This window comes from Sardina pilchardus, chromosome 13 (genome assembly GCF_963854185.1).
Source record: "Sardina pilchardus chromosome 13, fSarPil1.1, whole genome shotgun sequence".
NCBI lineage: Eukaryota > Metazoa > Chordata > Actinopteri > Clupeiformes > Clupeidae > Sardina > Sardina pilchardus.
Window position 1 is genome coordinate 19656502 of NC_085006.1, and position 24048 is coordinate 19680549.

The window sequence follows — 24048 nt, forward strand, 5'->3', positions numbered from 1 at the left end:
TATTGTGTGGCGCAATAATATCCTGCACTTTCAGTTTCACTTTGGAGTGAGGATATTACTGCGCAGAGTCTAAGTGCTCCCAATGTTATTGCGCCACACAATATAGTTATCCCTCTAACCTGCTTACAAATGCACCACGTTTTATTTCGTCTCACCATACTTGGTTGTGTGACTACTCGTGTAACTGTATTTTAATAGGGAAAACATGGAGGTGTTTGGTCGCTTCTAACTTCATTTCTGTTTGGATCCTAATGAATGCATTGGGCTAGCTTAGTGCTATCAAAGTTGCGCCGCGCGCCAGAGCCAGTGAGTGCACGCATTGAAACGTGAGAGGTATGTATCAACTCGTCTTAGTTAAGGGAATAATGTAGTTTAATATGAAAAAACGGTTAAGTTTTCCTTTAATCCCAATGTAGGTAAAACCAAATGAGAATTTGTTCCATCATTATTGTAAAGATACTGTATGCATGGCAATCTAAACATCAAATCAAAACAACACACCTGTCTATATTGACTGTCTGCAGGCAAACTTGAGGCAACATCCTCATGTGTTCAAGATCGAAACTGATGTTTCAGGGGTGGAGCGATGGAGCAGCATATTGAGAAAAGACTCCTTGTTTCCTTTCTGTTTTAGCCATGTGGGAACAGAGACGTCTGCTTGACCTCAGTGGTTTAAACAGTCCATGGTCAGGGTGTGAAATGTCTTTTGGAAATAGTTTTGGGCCGTTGTTGTACTTTTCTGGTATAGATATCCTGCAGGGTAGGGAGAGGTGCTCTGATGGTACCTTTCGCAGTAAATGTCAAGTGTCTGTGAAAGAGAAAGGAAGCATACATTACAATTGACCCTGTCCATGAATATAATCAATGCAAACTACTCTGCTTGTGTGTGACACATAAAAGCAAACCCACACAAGCAGTCAGGCACAATAGTTATATAAGTAATGCAGATGTGAACAACATATACTTGTATTAGAAAGTTTGGGAGTGCACTTAGATATGTTCGGTATTTATTTATTTAGTTTAATAGAGAGGCCATTTGAAAGTGACCCTACACTTCTGCGCAGTAGTATGTCTGTGTGTTATCATACCTAATCGTAGCTTTGCCTGCAGATCATCCCCCATGAGTCTTGCAATAGCAGCCACTGGCTCCAGGCTGGGGCTTCTGGATGGCACCTTTAAAAAAAAATAATAATAATAAAAAAAGATTGCCTTACAATTAGTTATTGTTGATTAATCTGTAAAATCATAGAATTAAAAAAAATAAGCAAGGTAAGTCTATCAGATGTACAAATATAAACGATAATTACCTTATGGAGGCACCCTTGCCACAATCACCATCCATATTAATTATTGATATCAGTTTATTTCTGAGGGCTCTGTCAATAAAAATAAGAATAAACAAAATGATGCATGCTGTACAACAAACTGAATTGGTAAAACATGGCTAATCGCAAATTCAAGACTACTTTTAAGTAACTGCAATAATCATGATTACTTTCTGGATTAATGTATTGCATAGCACTTATGACAAACAAATTAGAGCATGCTCAATAACATACCCTATAGTCCACACCCACCACGTTCAGGGCAGCAGCCATGGTTACCATCAAGGAACAGGGAGTGTCATCAGGGTAGACCGACTTTGCCCTGGACAGTTCATAGAGCCCACTACAAAGTCATAACAGACACATGAAAGGAGGGGATAAACTAACCGTTACAGACACAAATACATGCACACATATTAGTGTTATATGCGTATGTGTGTCTATCTGGTGAGTGAACTCACTTGTGGGCTTGGAACTTCTTCCGTATGGACGTGACACACATTTGGAACATTTCAAAATGCACACAGTGGTCTCAGTGGAATCAACAGTCCAACTTGGGTTCTTGAATCCTTGATTTCTGCCTTCAGAAAAATTCCCTACTTCCATAAATTGAGAGGAAATATCTTCTCCAAACAGTAGCTGGAAGACCTGCAGCACCTACAATCACCATGACACAGACAAAACAAGAGTTAAGTCAAAACATGATCATCTGAAATAATAATACAGTGGCCAAATGTTTTATAGATCATTTAATCGTGAAAAATGTTCTAATATACACGTCTAAATTTACTGGTTGATGTCGAAAATGCATTGTTTCACCTCTTGGAATTGTTGATTCATTGACTTGAAAAAAAGGAAAATATATCAAAATGTAATTGTGGATATTCATTAATTTAGGACCTTTCCTTACCTGATCAGAAGAGTCCATCAAACTTCATCCAGTACACCACTTGTTTCCTTGATAACCTTTATGGAAAAAAAAAATAAGGACGTTGACACATTAAAGAAAACGCCAAACGGCAAGCTAAAACCTGACCAGCGGTTATAGGCCAGTCAATCTAGCGTTTGACCCATAACTAATTGCAATAGTAATCATTCCAAGTTTTTTGTGATCCCTAGGTATATCTAATTAACATATTAAAAATCTACCTATTTATATTTAGTGGAACATAGTTTTTTTTCAAGGTTAAAGGCAGCAATTTCCAATGCATTTTGCCATTGGGATTTACTACAGGTGAAATGGGTAAAATGTTAAACTAAAGATATCAACTTGAAACTTTCACAGTTGTTTACTCACATTATGGCAACGCTTTTTGTATTGCAAGTTTTCTGAAATGTGATGCTTAGATATGCAAATGAGACCAGTTTTACTTAAATATGCAATAATTTGCATATATTTCTAGAACACTAAATCTGAACAATAGGTACAGTCAGCGTCAAAATAATTGCTGCATTTTGCTTATATATTGGATACCAAAAGCCAAAATACAATGGGAATATTAGATATCACTTCATATCACCTCAGAAATGAGGATGTCAAGTCAAGTCAAAATCAATGCGTTTCAATGGAAGTACATTATAGAACAAATGATTGTCAATGATATGGTATGATGGAAGTATCTCAATGCATCCCAAGTCACTTGATATGTTGTCTAAAGGTCAATATCTTCCTTATGTGACTTGGCATGCATTGAGATACTTCCATCATACCATATCATTGACAATCATTTGTTCTTTACTGTACTTCCATTGAAACGCATTGATTTTGACTTGACTTGATTTCCTCATTTTTGAGGTGATATGAAGTGTTATCTAATATTCCCTTTGCATAGGCTTTTGGTATCCAACATATAAGCAAAATGCAGCAATTATTTTGAAGCTGACTGTACCTATTAGGGATGCAACGGTACAGTTTTGCCACGGTTCGGTTTGTATCACGGTTTTTGGGCCACGGTAACGGTTCGGTTTCAATATATCAATATTATCTTGGCTCTAGCATACAGGAGGTTATATTTGCCTTTTCTATTTCAAATCAACAATGTGCTTCTACTTACACTTGCAGAGAAAATATTAAATGCATAGCCAGACACAGATGAAGCAGAATCACAAAAATGTATTATAAGAAAAGAACACCATCATTGCCTTCTGTCATAAACAGGCAATATTATCCATAGTGAAGTGCAGCATAAAGTAATGTGTAATTATTTATTTATTATACCACTGCTTGGTCAAATTTCCTATTGTGGTGCGCTATTTGAAACGTGCATTATTTTTCTATATACCGCACGGCTATGATGTAGTTCCCTTCTTTTGGGCTTATTACACTTGAATATTAATTCGCCAATGTGAATGTAACGGTAAAAACAGCAATGTTGCAACTAAGACAGCGGCAATATAAATGAAAATGATAGTAGCAGTGGTATAAGCGGGATAATCAACTACGCGCCCTGTGCGTTTCTAGGAAAATAATGCACTTATCGAAGTGTCCGCCTGCGGCGTCGGGTCCTTATTACCACTTCGAACGTGCATTATTTTCCTTTCTAAAGCGGATAGTTCCGGTCCTTGATTGTGATTGGCTGAATCGCGTTCGATGCCGTTGTAAATATCATGATAAACTCACACCTTGACCGCATTTCGTTCTATAGTAATGCGCTAGCACAAAACTAGCAGTGGCTGCGTCTTGTTGTTGCATGGCAACCATTCATAAGGAGGGAATATATTTCTTGGCGGAAGAAAGATTATCTATGAATACATCGTTACTTTTTCGTTGCTGTGCTTTTGTTTCATGAAATCTTGCTAGATCGACGTAGTAACCGTTTTAGAAAAGCAATAAGCCACTCGAGTCCGTGGGTTATACTGTATAATCGACCAGCTAACCGCTTCGCGTCGTGCCTAACAACGCCCCTTAGCTGTTCGATTATACAGTATAACCCACGGCCTCTCGGGGCTTATTGCTTAAATAAACGCACGGCGCGTCGTTGATTATCCCTTACCTGTTGTCTTACAGAACATATAGCCCTTTTGCAATATTAAGTAGGTTGCATAAAATGTAAACTTTAAAAGTCACTTTCAACTTCTCTCTTACACACTTCGTAGCCTACAGTTCAGGAATCTTACTGCTGAAATGCGTGCCGGAGGGGATATTGAAGCGATGATCGAGAACATTTATCATGTAGCGAAATCCCATACCCAAAACCACCGTATAGGCAGGGCATCATGTCTTTTCCTATGAACACGCCAATCGCATTCGTTATGTCTTTGTGTTTTTGGGAATTATAGGAATATTGTTGCCGAAAGGCTGCAGCAATGGATGGTTGGGTTTTCGGTGGCAAACTAGCTCTCCGTGCTGCTCCACTTAAGGTTACAGCCGGGTGATGATGGCGCAAATGGGCCGACATGTTGGATGTGTTACCTTTATTAGGTGATCGTTGTGAAGCAGTGCTTGCACACTGTGCTCTGTTTACTGACGGTCTTTTTGACTTGTTCGTAGGCTACTTCGAATGTCGCCATGATCGTGCAGCCGCCGGTAAAGTTTGTTTCTTCTCACATGACTCCTTCATTTGCATTTCAACGTGCTTATTGGGTCTTGGGAAATTCAGTAAAATTCTGATTGGTTGTTGCAAGGTTGACGAGAGGCAAGCTGAACAGTCAGAGAAAACTCATCCCCCGGGTCCTAAGCACTCCTTGCTATCGCTCCCAGGCTGCGCGCGTGCAATAACCTTGTATTAAATAAAAAGTTTAATGTCGCGTATACCGAAATATTGCGGTTTAGGTGAGTCTATTGAACCGAACAGGCCAAACCGAACGGTTCAATAAATTATTGAAAACCGTTGCATCCCTAGTACCTATTGTTCAGATTTAGTTTTCTAGAAATATATGCAAATTATTGCATATTTAAGTACAACTGGTCTCATTTGCATATCTAAACATCACATTTCAGAAAACTTGCAATACAAAAAATCTTTGCCTTAATGTGAGTAAACAACTGAGAAAGTTTCAAGTTGATATCTATAGTTTAAAATGTTACCCATTAAATCCCAATGGCAAAATGCATTGGAAATTGCTACCTTTGACCTTGAAAAAACGTATGTTCCATTAAATATAAATGGGTAGATTTTTTATGTGATGCAGGAGGGTATAAGGATCAATAAAAAGTATGAAACATTACTATTACTTTTGCAATTAGTTTCATTTTTGGCCCTTTATTGAGCTAGATTGACTGGCCTATTATATTCCCCACGAAATTCAAATTAAGGTAGCACTAGCAGTTAGATGGTGGGGGCGAATGCTAGCACTAACTTTCAACAGAAAAGTTTGTTGCCTTTTAAACAGATTGACGGTGAGCTAACCACTAGCTGCTAACGTTACAGTTACACTACACAGCAGGCAAGCTTCGTCGACCTACACGTCTCTTACAGAAAAGTAAAACATGACCAACACTTGTATTCACGAATTCAATCCCACTATTTAACAGAAAAAGAGTTTGGTCAGCTTTGATATCGTGTGCTAAAAGTTGCTAGTGCGCTAACCTAACGTCAACGTTAGCTATCATTAAACTAGCTGCTAGTTCTAACGTTAGCACGATAGCTAACGATACTGCGGGTATTCCCCAACCTAGTACATCCTCAGCACGAATGTTAAGTTTAAACATGGACGACGGGAATGTTTCTTAAAAAGTTACAAATGCTGGGCAACTATTTAGACAAACTACATCTTACATTTATTATCTTACCTTGGCTTTCAAACAGTCAAACAGCCGTCGTCAGGCAGCCATTGTTCTCGGGCAACTTCGGACTTCCAGGGAGAGACGTCTGCCGACGTAATGACGTCAGATGGGTACCCGAAGGACTGAACCAAGAGCCTGACTGGCTTCGGTTTCACCCTCTCTGAACGAGATTATAAACACCGTTCATGCAGTAAAAATAAACTCTGGACCAACAAAAGAATGGACACTGACAAGTGTCAACTTAAGCCTACCTTACATTGACAGACTTAGCAAAGATTTGGAAAAGATTTTTGAAAGACTAGGCCAGTCTCAGATTAGGATTTTGCAAAGACTGTGGGTCACATTTACTAGACTGCTAGGCCTAGATTCATTCAAATTATTTCCATCGCGCACTACATCAACAGGAAGGAACTCATGCGATACCCTACTCATATCAAACTATCGCGTTTCTGCAGCACTGTTTCATGTGTGACATCCCTAATAGTTATAGGGCTGTTCTGTCACAAGAATAGCCGACTAATAGTTTATAAGAAATGAAATAACAAATAATCATATAGGCTACAGCTGTCGCCTATTTTGCCCCTTCCTGTTTGGTGTTGGAGAGAGGTCACTATTGATTTTTAATGTTCATGTCACTATTTGCATGAGCCACGACTAAAAAGACTTCCGATAATATCAAACATGTTAAACTAGAAAAAGACTACCTCCAACGTACTTTTAATAAAGAGACATGTAGATCTAATTCATTAATAAACTTAGTTTTGCGGAACGTAGCCAAACAAGAAAACATGATATTTGCAGGTGTGTGGTTTGGATATTCAAAACCTTCCATGCTAACCTTCCATTAGGTCCTTGCTAACCATTGTGTGACACTCTTATATTATTTAATAACTCAAAAGCACCAAAATCATACATTGGCCTACATGTGTAGTAGTCTAATTACACTGTTCGTCGTGTGCAGCAAATACAACACCTGACATTGTAGACAAATCAAAGAACCTCCTTCCGTATTTGTTTGGGTATTGAATTTATGTGAGTCTATGTCTCTGCTCTGTATGTGTATGTGTGTGTGTGTGTGTGTGTGTGTGTGTGTGTGTGTGTGTGTGTCTACATGTGTTTGTGTGTGGTGTGTAGCTGTGTGCCTTTCTATGTCTATTGTATAAATGTCTGTGTCTGCTTGTGTGTGTGTGTGTGTGTGTGTGTGTGTGTGTGTGTGTGTGTGTGTGTGGATGTGCGTATGAGTGTGTGTGTCTTTGTCTTTGGTGTTTGGGTGTAGCTGTGCTGTGCGTGTCTGTCTACATGTACAGTGCCTATAGAAAGTAATCATACCCTTTTGAAATAGTTGCTTTTCTTGGCTTACAGCCTGAAATCAAAACCCTTTAAATTTCAGTGGAATCAGTGGAAAAATACTTTTTAAAAATCGATTTTGATTTCAGGCTTTAAGACAAAGTGAGTATTTCAAAAGGGTATGATGACTTTCTATAGGCACTGTATGTGTTTGTGTCTCTGTTTGCATGTGTATGTGTGTGTGTGTGTGTGTGTGTGTGTGTATTGCAGCTGTGCCAGGCCCGGCTAATCAGGAGATTTGGGAGGATTCCCGGTGGGCCGTTAACGTTTTGGGCCGGTATGAATATGTGAGCTTAAATATATTGTTTCTGAAGTTCATTTGCTGCGCCCTCGCAGCACCTCTGCAGCCTGGGCTGTGCGGTCTCGGCCCCTTACTCGCAGTTTCCCAAATATGAACAAAGTAGCACTCACAAAAATGTTTCGGAAGTCGCAACTAAGTCTATTTTTGCAATCATTTACGGAAGTGAATGAGCGGCCCCTTCTCCAGTGCCACAACCATGACCATGAATGTGTGCAAGGGAGATGTGTAGGCTAATAATAATCAATTTGACTGTAAGATAATAACCCCAAATCTCAAAAGCCCTCGAAGATAAAATATCATTAAATCATTGTATTGGGTCCTCCTCATATGGAATATCTAGCACTCAGTTTCAGTGAGCAAATAGCCCTGTTAAGAGAAACGAGAGGAGCGTTCAAATCCCGCAGACACAGGACAGAAAGTGCACATTTACAGTGGTAGCCTAGCAGCTATTGTGCCTTACTCGGGTACTGTATAGGCCTATGCTATGTGCAGAAATAAAATGGCCTTGGAATTGGAATTGGTGTGTTGAAGTCATACTTTTTCTCCTGAAATGTATGAATGAAATATTACCATTCCACCCAATGTATAGCCTATAGTCTGCCAAAGTTGTCAAAAATCTTTTATTAGCTCAGGGGAGGCCATTCCTATATAAACTCCTATCCCATCTCTCTTATAGTAGTAGGCATGTGATGTAGTGTACTTGAATGACCCACGCCCCTCAAGGGCCGCTAAAACTTGACATTTCACAGTAAAATTAAGTGTCCCACTCTGGCCCTGAGCTGTGCTGTGTGTGTGTGTGTGTGGCTTGCAGTTGTGTGCCTGTCTGTATTTGGGTATTGTGTTTATAGAGACTCATTTCTAATTTGAAAAATAGGTTTGGATGAGCATGAGAGGGCTGGACAAAACAATGATTTATATATATATAAAAAAAAAGATTAATCTAACAATTTTATTTTTTAGTTTGATTTCAGTTATTGATAATTTCTCCTTTAATTAACATGACAATCTATTCTGGCTAATTTAGCCTATCTAGGACTGTGTAGCCTAATACATGTTTTGTGCACACAAACACACACATACTTATGTCGACAGACACACACAGCACAGTTACACACGAACACACACACGTGGATAGACACACACAGCACAGCTACACACACATGTACAGAGTGTATAATAACACTGGTAAAAAAATCTTTTGGTAAGAAATGTGTTGAGGAATCTTTTATGGAACTGATTGAGCCAAATCTGAGATTTACCAAATAGATATAGATGAGAATTGCTTGAGTTTACAAAGAGACCTCTCTGGCGCCTCAGCCTGAGTAAAGAATGAGACATATAAATGAGACAAAACTGAGCATTATTTAAAACATAGCTGAGATCTCATTAGTAGATTAAAGGGAGTCTACACTGAGCCTAACACAAGATTTACCAAAGAGACTTAAATGAGAATTTCTTGAGTTTACAAGGAGAGCTCTCTGGTGACTCAGCCTGAGTAAAATATGAGACATACAACATGGACAAAACTGAGCATTATTTGAGACCTAATTGAGATCTCATTTATAAATCAAAGGGAGTCTACACTGAGATAACATAACTCTTTGGCTCCCGAGACAAACCTGAGAAGCGTGAGACAAAGGCAATAATCTCATTTTTGTATCACTGTGATCTCATTATTGTCTAGGAGAAACAAATGAGAAACAAAAGAGATCTCATTCTAAGAATTTCTTTCCTCTGGGTAAGAGTTAAAAACAAAGGATACAATAAATGTTTTGTGATTGTTGCATTATGCATAGTATTTCATTTAGGATAAGCTATATCAAAGCAGGTAGAAGTAACTGTAGTCACTTGACATTTCTGAGGATTTACATATTTCCACCTTTTCTTCTGTTATTACTATTCTTTAACTTTATGGTAGACAGCGAGTCCAGCAAATTGAGAACCTAGGATCCTGTTTATGTTTATGAATGTGACTCCAGTATATGTTGAGACATACGGGTGGAAAAATAGGTTACATTTATATAATGCAAATGATTAAGTTAACAATATCATTGAATATGTTGTACAAACCAGAAGAGCGAAATGGTAAACTTTTAAGAAATCATCATCCACATCATAGTTTGACGCTGTGTGGGGTTATGGACTTGACAGTTTTGCATGGAATTGCCCATACAGTATACATATATATATATATATATATATATATATATATATATATATATATATTAAGATTTGACACATTGCAGTTTTTTAATGCAGGGATTATTTATAAATCAAAGAATTGTGGGTAGATGTAGGTGAACTGTGCAACATGCAGTTTGTGGACAAGAGGCAGACGTAACACACAGATATTTGGGTTTGAGGGGGTGTTGTGTGTGTGTGTGTTTGTGTGAAAGTCTTCGTTGCTGTTGCCGTTGTGGGTCAACTCAGCAACATGCAGTTTGTGGACAAGAGGCAGATGTAACGGACTGATGCTTCTGTTTGAAAGAGGTGTATGTATGTGTGTGTGTCTGTGTGTGTGTGCCTTGTTGCCGGTGTACAGTATTTCTGAATATGAATGCTGTCTGGACAGGAAATGGCATAGCTTTTATCACATGCAACCAATCCAAAATCGATTTCATATTCAGAAACGTTAACCAGTAACAGCCTGGTTGCTTTGACATATCAACACCAAATTTCATCCTATTACACCATTTGAACAGGTGATTCGTCCTGTTTATTCTACCATCAATTTGAGGCTATAACACATTGCAACTTACTCAACAGTGAGTAAACAGCAGATGTTCCCGCAATACTCCTAACATTACTCGTATTTGTTCCAGAAACATGCCTAGTTCCTTAGGCTCCTTCCTTCTTTCAGTGGTTACGTGTTTCATGCTGGCTACTCGTGAACATCTCATACATAATTCAACACAAGGTCTACAGACCTTAGAGGTGTACATTTCATTTCCATACATCAAAGCGTTCGCCCATGGCAGCCAATGAAATTCGATGGCGAAGCCTCCAAACAGGAAGTGAGGTAAAATCTCGGAAACGCTTTGAGGTGTCAAGACCATATTTGGTGGGATGATTTTGGACACCATCCAAAGTAACCTCAGTAAATTTGGTGCAATTTGGCCACTAGGGGGCGTCGCAATTAGCAAAAATGCATTTTGTCTCATACGGTATCTCTTTATGTCTTTGGGATGACATCCACATTTTTACATTGGAGGTGCTCTGGGACATACCACTGATGAACCTAGGCAACCCTTCATTTCGAATTCGGCAATCGAGGGCAAATTTCCAAGAATTCGGCAATCGAGGGCAACGCCGCCAAACTCGAAGCAGCTTCGCGTCTTGGCCAAACTTTGGCGCTTTGACCTGAGGACGAGCGGTCGCGTCTCTTGCCGGGCGCTGTCGCGGCGCGTCTGAGCAAGCACACTTCGCACTTCCCACCGGGAAATGCATTCTAGTTCTGTTTTGGAAGATGTTAAAGGCAAGTTTTCTTTGAAAAAAGAACAAAAGTTGCCCTGGAACAGTTCATACAGCAGAAGGACGTGTTTTCTACCGACCAGCTTTGGTAGGCTAAAAGTTCAATTTACCAACTAGCCCCACTCGTGGCAATTGCGTACGGAGTCATTTGAACGATGCACATTGATCATGCCTCTTTTGCAGTAGAATCAAGACCAACTAATGTTCAATCTTAAAAGATTGAGCTTAGTAGGGTGAAAACCAGACTAGGCAACAGAAGCAACAGCTAGCGATATCCATAGACTGCAATAACAGTTAGCAAAACCACCGCTAGTTAGCCAAATCCCATTCAGTCTCAATGGAGCAATCGTAGCTACTAGCTAGCAGTTTACTGGGGGGGGGGGGGCAATGTATTCTTAACAACCTCAGCACATACAAATGGTGTTGGTTGCTTAGTTAAGCATTTGATGCTTTCAACATGTCAACTTACCACTGTAAAATTACAGAAGCCTCTCCTTTTCTTCTCTCCACTGTCACTGAGATGCCACCATCTTTGTTAGAAATGTCAGAAGCTCACAGAGTCATGTGACTTATTGCTAGCCTTCTTATTGGATGATCTCAAACAGATGCTGTTTAAATCTAAGATTTGGAGATTCTATTGAAACATTCTTGCTAACTGTTCACATAGAGCCCAGACAAAAGATCATATGATCTTTGGTCCAGACATTCCTATTAACATCTGCTATACAGTACGATACTTTTTGTTGTTATTGTTGTTGTTGTTGTTGTTGTTGTTGTTGTTGCTGCTGTTCTAAACATTTTTGTAACATCTCAATATGTATTCAGATTTCACAATTTCAAAACGTATAAAACAAGGGAATAAGTTCAGACGTAAATCTATTCAGGTCATATCAGAGATTTTTCTTATACAGTATATTTCTTATAGGCCTATTATATATTATATATCATTTTTTCTTATACAGTTAACATATGCGACCCATTACTTTCCTTATGACAATTCCTAATCCCTTTGGACAATTTATTCCCCTCACTGAACTATTTGAACTTTCTGATACTAAAAATGACCTTACTGTACTGTAACTGACCCTAGGCCCTTGAGTCGTGGATCTGTCTGAGGTTTTCTCCTACAGTATATGCATCTCCAATTCTAGGGAGTTTTTTTCTCGCCCCTGTTTCATGGGCTCTCTCTGAATGTATAACACTCTGTAAAGCACCATGAGACATGTTTTGGTGCTCTGTAAGTGAAATGAAATTGAAATTAAATTGAAAAGTGGAGAAATCCATCTCCTCTATTATATCTTTATGTGTATGGGGAACAGGGTCGGTGTCAGGCCACATCTTAGGCCTACACACAAATGAGGCACGTTATTAGCCTACACACACACATACTGTACACACACACACACACACACACACACACACATTGTGACACACACACACACACACACACACACACACACACACACACACACACACACACACATTGATGCATCATATGCCTTTGGGGAAGAATAAAGTATATCTATCTATCTTTCTTTCTATCTGACTATCATGAGCGTACACACACACACACACACATACACAACGTTAACCGAGCGGAATGGATGAGATGTGTGTATGTAGGTGTCAGATGCAGCACTATCACTGAGCTTTGGCACTGAGCCAGTTTCTCTCAGTGAGTCACAGTGCACAGTAAGAGAAACATATAGAGATGCCGTTTGTGGTCAAATGCGAGTGTTTTTTTTCTTGCATCTATAGGGAATGAACATCTGATAACGTCTGCAGTAATCAACATCAGCCAAGTTCACTAAGAGAAGCTATTTATATCATTTGTACAGTCACCTGTCATCACGTTACATGTCAATTCAGTTTTCACACTCAATAACTGTCAAAGTGACATCATATACTTCGTCACATGCTTCGTCACTTAGAATGAATTGAATGTTGATGTCTGACAAGTCAAAGGCTTAGAGCTCTGATCATAATGCAGAGGGTGATGACCCCTATACTCGAACCTGTTGGTCTTTTCTGAGGCAGGAATCAGGATGAAATATTGAATTTTGAAATATTACATCAAGTCAAGTCAAGTTCATTTATTCGTCTCCCTTGGGAGAAATCTGGTTAAGAGACAGGGTACTGCTGCAGACAGACATACAACATACAGAGACAGCAATGTGTAAAGACAGTATAGACATCCAAAGACATAGACATAGAGAAAGACATTGCCATAGACATACGGCAAAAGAGTTCATACACTTAAGGTGTTACGCATGAGGTGTTGCAGGTAAGGCTTACATTTTCAACGTGAGTTATACATGTAGCATACTGAGAGTAGTAATAGTCAGATTGTACTTAGTAGTGCAACATCAATGTTAAAGGAAGATATTAAATTGATATTAAAGACTTTTGAATTTATTCTTACAATGAACCATGCTGAATATGTTGTGCCACAGTATCCAGAAGCATTCAGTGAGATTGGACACATGAGCTATGGAACCACTGATAATTTCTTCATGCTCAATACTTGATAATTTCTTCATGCTCATACTCAATACCAAAGCCTACTCGGCTCCAAATTCTACTGGTCTCTAAGCTCAACCCTCTTTAAGAAAACTAATTTGAAAACGTTTGGCAGCACTGTTAGCTGTGTGACTAACACTGTGTTATTACAAAGGCTCATGGGAACACACAATGTAATGGTGACACCAAGGCGTCCCACAGGGCATGTGTTAATTGGCCTTATACTGGTTTATTAGTACTTCAGTGCTTCATATTGATCTTACATGATTCTGTTGGATAGATTCATTTCTGTACCAAAATTAGTCAGTTCAGAATTTGAAAGAAAAACATGAGCTTGTTTATTTCATGTTGTGTGGTTTAGTACTATGAAAAAAAACATAGTACACACGCTTACCACACATGATTCATTCAGAAAACTGGATTAATCCATTGGAATGACTATTTGGACATAATAAGCCTGTGTTTCTTTCCAAACTAGACTGTTTTATCTAACTGTTACATAATATGGTTTGAGAAATTGGACAGCCCTTACTTTTGCTTTTTTAAAGTGTGTTGCAAGAGATGACTTCTACTGAAGGTGAAGCTACAGTAGTAGGCACAGTTTCAGCAAGAGAAACGTAGCAATCGTGAAAAACTATCAAAGCTATTCAACTAGCAAACTTGTTTGAAAGGTCTTCAACATAAAATTATGCCCCCATATTTATTTTTAATTTCCTTACCTTTTAATTTCTAGATGATAGATAGATAGATAGATGGATACTTTATTGTACCCAAGGGCAAATTCAAGATTCAATACTTTACATAGTGTCATTTTCATTTTTATGATAAACAGAAAATATGTTAAATTTTACGGGTTTTATAGAATAAAATGACGCTTGTTATGAATCATTTTAAACCAAGGTACTGTAAAGTAATAGACTCAGACATAGAATCTGTATGTGACGTCACTGACCCATTTGTCGGTCATGTTGCTGTGGCCGAGTATAAAGGCCTATAAAACTATAGGTTTAGTGATAAGTAAGTTGGGATTAAAAAGTTGCTTCATGGCCTACCTTCCTAGGCCCTTGAAGGCCTCAGGCCATGCAAATGACTGCTGTAGGAGCTACTTCCCAGCTTTCCAGTGTTTGTGCCTGAAGGACAGTGAGAACATGCTGAAAATCTGTATTCTCAGTAATTAATTTCTTATCGCTTTCAAACTGACTGTAACTTCACTGGAAATCCTGGTGAAGGTTGTGATTCTCTCTCTCTCTCTCTCTCTCTCTCTCTCTCTCTCTCTCTCTCTCTCTCTCTCTCACACACACATACTCTCTGTCTTTCTCTCACACACACACTGGCCCAATCCCAATGTCAGCCCTAAAGACTAAGAACTAAAGACTCACAGACTTAATTGATCTCAGGTGCTAAGTGAGTGAGTGTGTGAGGCCACATAGGCTCAGATAGGTATTTGGGATTGGGACAGCACTTCACGAGATCACATGTACCTTGGCGATGTTTACTAACAAAGACGTTGCTAACATTTGCACCATGCACGTGTGTCGTGCGTGCTGTTGTTTACTTTCATTTCCGGATTTTTCTATGATCTCCGCGGTAAACATCACAACACTTTGAACTGTGGGTAATTCCCTTAGGTTAAGTCTGCACCGATGCAGACTCACGGAAAGGGCTCGGTAAGTCTGTACTCAAACCTTCCCGCCCGTTGTAATTCGACATTGGGACAGCCCTAAACCCTTACGAATTTCGCGAGAACGCGCACCAAAGTCTGTGAGTTCGTGAGTCCGGACATTGGGATTGGGCCACTCACTCTCTCCTCCGTAGTAAGATATTGTTATTTATGTTGCACACTTATTTATTTATTTCCACACCCCCATTGCAGAAATTGGTATTGATTGTAGTTGAATCCTCCCCACCTCCACTCTACCAAGTTAGGGCCCCCACCCCCTGCTCCACCCCCCCCACCCCCACCTGTTACGGAGCCCAGGTCCTGTCAATTCCTCTCTGATTACGATAACTGGCTCACTCTGATTAGCCTGGCTGAGACGTGATGCATGATAAACAAGGCTGATGAAATATTCATCAGTGTCACAAGGGGTAGTAATGGTTCTTGACAAAAACCAGGGGGAGGTGAGCGGGTGATTGGTTGTTTACTTGCTTTTGACTGGATATGGCACTCAGAAGAGAGGATAGGACACCCGCACAGACGGAGCGGAGAGGCTCTAGTGGAAATATGGGCAGCTCTTGTTTTCGGATAAAACTGAGAAATTATTTGTGCAATGGAACAGCAAATGAAGAGTTTCATTATGTATTGCAGTCTAAAATGGATCCCAATCATATTCTTTTTCTGTTGTCTGACAATAGTATTGTGAAAAAATATCTGAAGCATTACAGTAAGATATACAACCACACCCCTTAAATATATGTAACATAAATGGCATGCAACTCTGAAAACATGCTGAGATGCTTTTGATTTCACAAGCCCATTTCGGCAAGCCCTTTGTTTACTAGTTACTGTTTTTTTCAGTCAAAAATAACTGCTATATTATAGCCCGTTGAAAATCCATAGTTTGTGTGTGTGTGTGTGTGTGTGTGTTAATAAGCACAGATACAGTCCATCTGATCAATAGGCGTGTGCAGTGCTTAATTTGTAAAGTGGGAGGTGCCGGAACGCAGATGATGGGTGGATCCGGCGACTCAAAAATTAATTAATTAATTAATTAATTAATTAATAAATAAATAAATAAAGGGTACGCGGGACGACGACGCACAAGGATTCTCTGTGCACTAGCCTACAATTAAACCAGTTACCGAGTGCGGAGACAGAGTGCAGATTCGCATGTTTAAGGCTTTATTTCGCCAACACTGCAAGACAGTAAGCTAGCCAAAGTTATTTTAACCACAACGGACAACGCTCAGAGTAAAAGGATGAACTCCAAACAAGCACACAATACTCACTCAAAGTTCGCCCGTTAACTCTCCAAACACACGCTAACGCAACACAATATTGAGAGTAGGCCTACCAGCAGAGAATAATCAAGACTTAATTTTACTTACACATATATCTAATTTGTCCAAAACAGCCCATACAGTATCCATAGATAGACACCTGCCTCTATTTCCCTACTCCTCAGATCCCGTGCAGATATGTCCTTTGGCAATCAATGATTTCACGTAGGCAATGGGATTGAACCGGGTAGCTTAAACAGTGGGCCGACAAGGCCAATAGAGAGTTGTGAGGAGATGGTAGAGGGGAAAGGAGATGCTCTATTTGCTGCGCAAATCAAGTTAATCTGCGAAAAACCCCGCTCATGCACTTGAGATGCGGGACAGTGTTGACCGCGGCCAAAAGGTCCGAACGAACCAGGCGCGCGGGAACCTCTTTTTGACCAGGGGTGCTGAATAACAAAATAATGAAGAATGTCCAACGATTTCTCCCTGCTATACATGTTTTGGATTTTGACTGCTAAATACGTCATTAGCGCGGTGTACGGTTGAGGGCAAGACGTTTCATAGCCTGTCCTTTGCAACCACAAATTCTAATGTTCTACAAATGCGACAGCACCAGGTGCGTCGCTATAGGTGTTCAAAAGATAAGGGGCTGTACCTCGGCTGACCCTTCCATTTCCCGGGGTCCGGGGGTTTTTCCCCCGGGAAAATTTTAAAATTGGGCTGTGAAAGATGCGATTTCAACATAGTTTGAGAAGGAAAGTAAGGCCAGGTTCCGGATCTCAAATTAAGCCTTGAATAGCTGCCGGATCCAACGTCGGAGGTTCCGGATCTTGTTCCGGCTTGTTCCGGCTCAAATTAAGCACTGGGCGTGTGCCTGGATTTGTATACACAGACCATTTTCTCACTCATTCATTTCTAACGGCTGGTCTTTTTTGACCAGGCGTGGGTGTTTTAAAGTTAAACAAAAGCATCCAAATTGTTATGTCCCAAAGGCATGGAGCCTCATGATAGTCAAAATGAATTAACAATATTTTTGGTGGAAAAGAATTGTCAATCGGTCAAATTTGACCACAAACACAACAGGAGGGATAATTAGGCTGGGGTATTTGAGCAGATATCTAGCGCCCCCCGCAACTCTGGGATGTTTTGCATCACAGTCTGTGTACTGCCTCATTGTTCAAACTCATCCGTTTGTGTGGTGATTTTAGTGGTAATGTCTGTGGTAAAGTCTGTGATTTGCTTATGAAGGAGGATACAAACAAGCATGTTTTTCATGCAAGGTATTTGTGGCCATCCACCTAGCTCTCCTTTTTCAACAAAGGCAAGGTAACTGTTTTTCATTTTAGGCCTACCATAAATTCCTCACGTGGATGTCAACACTCCTTGAGTTAGAATTGAAATACTTTCACGAGTAAGGTAGTAGATAATATTAATTTTCTATTAATATAATAACTTCTACAATAATGTACATTTAGAGAAATATTAAATTAAGTCATTTTTTTATGCAAAAACTGAGTCTCTGAACGGATTTTTTTTAGAGTGGGTTATATCATGGTCATTTGAATACTGAACAGTCGTGAGACCGTAGCCTGAGACTAAATGATTAAGGTGATTATAAAAGCTTGGAAACATTGACAACAGGTCCAAATAAAAATCTTTATAGCTGTAATTAAAATTCATTTTCCATACAGGTACAACTGACAATTAAATTGATAGGGAGCCAAGCAGTCTCTGCCTGAAGAAGGTCTAACGACCGAAAGCTTGCTATCAGTAAAGCTATTTTCACAAAGACTTGTAGTGTGCGGATTCTTCTCTTAAATAGGGAGCCAAGCAGTAAAACAGAAATCCAACAAAGATCAATGTTAATTTCTTTGACATTGTAAAAACCTTCATTACGGTACCAAGTATCAGACTTCAATGAGCACATTTTTTTTTTGCATGCTCACCAGAAAGCTTATGAGACCCGCCATCATGGGCCTCACGCTCAGTGACTGAATTAAGCTCTGGTCCACACTGGAGAAATGCTAATGACGTCCTCTTGTCCTGTGAAATCAGCAGTGTCAGCAGAGGTCTTTGGTCCTCTAGGAGGCTCTGCATCTCATTAGAGACACACTGAGTGAAGAGAGCCTGTCTTACACAGAGAGAGAGAGAGAGAGAGAGGGAAAGAGAAGAGAGAGAGAGGTAGATGGGAGGGGGGATCATAAGAGTGTACCTGTCTTTGACCTGTGCAAACAAAACAAAGCAAAACAAAATCCTGAAATTAAACAGCCAGATGATGAGAGTGAAAAATGCAAACAAGGCCCACTGCCATGCTTTAACAGTATGGAGGGTTCTTGTGCTGAGAGAGAGAGGGAGCGTCTTCAGAGAGTGGAGGACTATTGTGCTAAACACAGAAGGTGGTGAGACAGAAGAAAAAGCAATATGGGAAATACAAAAACTATTCAAAGAAGGAATAAGAGAGAGAGAGAAAGAGAGAGAGAGAGAGGAATGAAGGAGAGCCTTTGTCATGTGTCAGATTGGTGTGGAGAAAAACGGCTGAGATGCTTTTTGAAATAAACATAGGCTACAGAACTCCATGTAGAGCAGGTTAAAGGAACAACGGCATAGCAGACCTCATGTCTGCGTCGATTTAGGCCAGCATGAAACTAGTCATTCTTTCAAGGTATGTTTATTGTTTACACAACCATAGTTGCTTTCCGCTTCCTGTGCTTCCTGCCAAGACTTGAACTATTTCAGCTCTCGTGGCCTGGTGCAACATGCATGACCATCTCTGTCAAAGCCATATTCTCCCCACACAGAGCTCAACCATTATGCATGCACACCGTATGTTGTAAACTGCATCAGGAGGAAGCGTCTGTTAAATGACTAAACGTCAGAGCAAATGAATACTATGAGCTCATGAGAAAACCATAAATCACTCGACGCACGGCGAAGAAGGGGCATGTACAAAGAGTCGAACCCTTTTTGTCTTATTTGACGCTAATGCGTTCCAGGGCCCACTCTATAATTTGTCTACATTTAAGCTAATATAAAGATTAATTGCTCATTAGCGCGTACCACACGTAGCAGGGAAGCGGTTCACGAGGTGTGAATCGTGGGGCCAGGGGATAAGGCGCAAAGCAAAGCCGCGCAGCAGCCGACAGTAAATTATGATTTTGCTTGGCGGAAAATTTCCATCCCGTTCCAATGTTTTCACACGATTTTATGATCAAGCTAGCCTTATTTCAGTGAGCAAGAGTCGGGCAACCTGTATACATCACTTGTATTAGAGGTAGCCATGTGTGTCGAGAAAAAGGCAAGGTATGATAATTAAACTCATGTCCATTTAATTGGTTTTGGGCAGCGAACCAGAACTTCGTCATGGCTGAGCTGAGGTGCATGGTCCAGCGATCATATAGTTATGTTGTGCACCAAATAAAGCTGTTTTCAGCACCACTATGCAGAATAACATGTGGCCTAGTACTAGCTAGTCAAGGTATTTGTACAGCAAAGAAGTGTGTGTGTGTGTGTGTGTGTGTGTGTGTGTGTGTGTGTGTGTGTGTGTGTGTGTGTGTGTGTGTGTGTGTGTGTGTGTGTGTGTGTGTGTGTGTGTGTGTGTGTGTGTGTGTAGGGGTTTGTGTAGGGGTTTGTGCAGGGGTTTGTGTGTGTGAGTCCTGTTTCCAGTTTTCAATTATTTCTTTATCAAATGAGTGCAAGAACACTGGGTGTCCATAATCTGAAATTATTCAGGAATCGGAGTTCAACAGGAATACTCTAGGGAAAAAACACAGGCACAGTATCAGACACCTCTAGGAGTGCTAAGCACATGGGTTATCAAGTTAATGTAGTCTATAGCTCTGGAGGAACAGACTGAATTTAAACTATTGGCTTAAGGTGTAGGTATATATGGGGCTTTTTTCTACTTCAAAGTGCTCACAGTCATCTTTAATTGCAAGATTTCTTTGCCCTCTCTCTCGGTTGTCTTTCAAGGCTTGTAAATTCTCTCCAGGGTCTTTGAAAACCATTTCAAGCCGAAGCCATATTTCTCAATCCGCAAAAGTGTTGTCATCCTTTCAGTCTCACTTTGTTTATTCCGTTCAGGATTTCAACCGTGCCTTTGTCAACTCCTCCAACTGGCCTTCTATGCAGTTTCACCTTGACTGCGTTCTTCCTGTTATGGAGCTATTGATGTACCATTGACTGCTGTATCGACAGTTAAAATCCTCGTCATGCTTACCCACGTCATGACCTTCTCCGCCTCGGATCTACTTCAGAAACGCCTCTGCGGTAAGAGAAAGTGTCGGTGCAATGTCTAAGCATATAGCTGGATCATGGTGTATAGGCATGGGGAAAACTAAGCTACATGGTAACCTACACAGAGGACAGGACAGGGTCCTCGCAAACACAGAGAAGAGAAGAGCATGCCTCTTATCTAACTCTGGGGTCAAGAGCAAATAAGTCAATTTCCCAAAAAGTTGATGTGTTCCTTTCATTTTAATTTTATGAATTGATTTTCAAGAGTCAACAGTTCAATCAGGTCAGAATTTGATGCATGGCTAAAGCCACATTTGATGCATTACAATATCAGAAGTGATGGATTCATTTCGTTCAGAGTTAGTTTTTTCCTGTTATTTATAGTCACATTTGAACATCTCTTTTGCTCTATGCGAGAGAAAATGATTCCAAATGTCTGTGCAGATGTGTTATCGTTGCATCTCTTGAAACACAAAATTCAAATGTGTATTATGAATACCTGAAACAGTTAAATGACACATTTCAGATCACATCATTGTCTGTACTTACTGTATAATGACTATTTCAGGGGAGCCATATACTGTAAGGCACGATTTACACCAGGTCCACAACTGAAATGTCAACCCGGTTTACACCAGGTTCACAGAGTGTAAAAATAGCTTTAGAAGCCTGATCTTTTTCGCGCCATTATTTTGTCTGGCAAAGCCAGTTCCATTGATCATAATGGAAGCTCATTGTGGCAAGAGATGCAGTGTGAATGAAACACATAAATGACGTATACAGTGTAGCCTCTCAGTAAGATGTTCAAATAGACACACAAACACACACACACACACACACACACACACACACTCCAAAACAACCAGACAACACTTCCAACAACACCATTAAATTAACATTATGACACATAATGGAGAATTTCCCCCTGGACTGTTTTGGGTGGCAAGTTGATTTCTCCCTTCCGAACGGGAACTTTTCGACTGTTTGCTGTGCTCTAATGTGAATTGAATGCTTTTCCCATGGGGTGCTCCATCTGCACACAGTGACGCTAATTGTACAGACCTGCTTTTGTAATGGCCTTTCCTTGTAGTTGCCGGAAGGGGGAAAACGAGGGAAACAGTGCGGACGGAAAAATAGAAAACAGCTGCCATGTCAGTGAAACTTTTGCTAGTGAAACTAAATGTTTTCCCCTGAGTTCAGAACAAAATTAGTCTGCTGCCAGGCCTAAATATACACACTTCAACAAAATGTGTAATGGCACATTCCACTTATTTCTCCAATCATGTATCAGTGAGGTAGGTTGTGAACACGTACAACACGTAATCCAGGTATCCTGTCGTTTCCGTGGGGGGTAGAGCTTAGTGTGATGACTTTTGTCTAATTGTCTGCTTTTTTGGGGGGGAGGAGTGTGAAATAGCCATTCTGAGCCAGTGACAGTGCAAAACCATTAAGGCATTAGCGCAGCGCTAACGTGATGGGTATCACAGCAGAAAACCAAAGCATACAGCGAGAACAAACACAGTCATCAGCCAACAAATACACACACACGCACACACACACACACACGCGCGCACACACACACGCACACACACACACACACACACACACACACACACACACAAGGAGGAGCTAGAAGAAAGACAATTCCGCCCTATCAGATCATCAGACGTGACAAATTACGCGGCTGCCCAAACGATGCGGAGAGTGGCAGTGGGGCTTAGTGCCAGTGACACGAGATTAATTACCCCGACTAATTACAGTCACCCAGCCACCCCACCACCACCCACCCACCCCACCCTCGGAATCAACTTCCTCCTCTCCTCTCAGTGTGCATTCCAGTCCCGCTCACCTCAACGAGAAATTGCACCTCGCTTCGACATCTGCTAAAATGCTATACATAACATGACGTGATTTTATCAAGCTGCCACGATGGTGTGCACTTTGTCTGACAGTTTCTGGAACTAAACTTTTAAACGGGTCACAGCACTAATGAAGGTGTGAACATATTGCCTGTAATCAAATGCAGACCACATTTAAATGAGTTAGCTTACTTGTCATAAGATGCTAAAGCCATTGGGTACCATCTTAGCACTAAATGGCAATGAATGCTGATGATAATGAGCATACATAGCAATTCTTCCTTTGTGTTCCTTTAACTGGACAAAACAGGGAAAGTCCTGTCTGGGACCTGTGGTGACATGGCAAATGTCCTTCAGAAATGAAAATAAAACATTGCTTAAAGATAGTGAAGTGGGAGTGACAGCCATGCAGCGAAGGTGGAAAAGAATCCAGTTTCAGAGAGTGAAAGTCCCACCACATATCTGTGGTAGGATACACGCACACACACACACACACACCCTGAGAGCAGTTTATTCTAAATGCATTGCAAGTTGTTGGGGCCGAAGAGAGGCGTTATCACATATTGATCACAAAGTGTTGATCATAACATCATAACATTTTCACTTGGCCTCCTGTGCAGATCTGGAATTTTGTCTCCTGCAGTAAGCAAATAAATAAATAAATAAATAAATAAATAAAACAGAATGAAACAAACAGAATCTTTTTTGGAGACAATCGAAGCATAAACCAATCAATAAACAGACTTGTTTTGTAGTTTCCACTTTTTGTACTTTTTCTTTGTGAGTCACATTTATTTGCACTTGATTTAAGCAACAGCAGTGTAACTTCAAGTTAATGACTGGTTATAAACTGATTAAGTGTCTGTTGAAGGATCTGTCACAGAAGGTCAAACACACCATTTTTTGCTCAACAAACCAGTCAAATTACTGGAAGGGAAAAGCAGTCAATGGGGGACCTGCTTGGAGGCAGGATTTGGGTGAGAAATCAATACAATAGTTAAGGTGAAGCCTTTCCTCAAAGCTGCAACATTTTGTTTATTCAGCTGAATAGCAGATAAATAAGACATATGTTCTGGGGGTTTGTGGATTAACTTGTAGGTAGAGCAAGTTACTAAACTAAAAAACAAGGTCGTAAACTTCCAGCTGGGCCCAAGGGGTGTACAACAACAACACACCTGATGCAGATGTGCAGTGTAGCTCGTTCAGTCATTTGTTGTTGGATAAAAGCATCGGCTAAATGAATAAATGTAGCACCCTCTTCCTTCCTAACTCATCTCAACACCTACAGTCTGTGCCACATTTCTGAAGATGAATCTTTTAGTG

General features: G+C 40.3%; 1 long non-coding RNA gene across 1 annotated transcript; it reads right to left on the reverse strand.

The window, feature by feature from the left end:
• Positions 1-383: 383 nt before the first annotated feature.
• On the reverse strand, positions 384-6390 carry LOC134099898 (uncharacterized). Its single transcript, XR_009941188.1, has 7 exons — positions 6058-6390; positions 2236-2291; positions 1787-1982; positions 1560-1668; positions 1308-1376; positions 1089-1173; positions 384-808 (listed from the first exon to the last, which is right to left on the reverse strand). It is a non-coding gene; the product is annotated as an uncharacterized LOC134099898 (long non-coding RNA).
• Between the last annotated feature and the right edge of the window lie 17658 nt (positions 6391-24048).